Consider the following 398-nt stretch of genomic DNA (forward strand, 5'->3'; position numbering starts at 1 on the left):
CCCCGCCACTTCCCGAGGCCCTTGTCTGGTGGCGCAACCTTCCGTGTGGCTCGCCGGGGATCTGTGACCCCCAGAGAAGGGGGAAGTGGGGACCGCAGGAGGGGTTGGGACTGCGTGGCGGGCAGGGGTCAGAGTCGGCCACATGAGTAATGGTGGGGTGATTGAGGGGGTACCAGAGACCCCACATGCTGGGACAGGGCGCAGAGCTGTGCAGGTGACACAGGACCCACAACTTTGGCTTTGAGCCTGGGTCTCCCCATGGTGCCCAGGCTGGTCTCGGTCTGGGGCTCAAGTGATCCTCCTGCCTCAGCCTCCTGAGTAGCTGGGACTAAAAGCAACACCATGTGGGCAGCTCAGTGTAATTTCTCTTTTTCTTTTCTTTTTTTTTTTTTTTTTTT

General features: G+C 58.5%; 1 protein-coding gene across 4 annotated transcripts in view; it reads left to right on the forward strand.

Moving 5' to 3' along the window:
- Tmem106a (transmembrane protein 106A) overlaps nucleotides 1-398 on the forward strand; it is a 6,715-nt gene that overhangs the window by 2,989 nt on the left and 3,328 nt on the right. The window lies entirely within an intron of this gene.

Source organism: Fukomys damarensis, unplaced genomic scaffold (assembly GCF_012274545.1).
Source record: "Fukomys damarensis isolate Sample0158 unplaced genomic scaffold, DMR_v1.0_HiC HiC_scaffold_13, whole genome shotgun sequence".
NCBI lineage: Eukaryota > Metazoa > Chordata > Mammalia > Rodentia > Bathyergidae > Fukomys > Fukomys damarensis.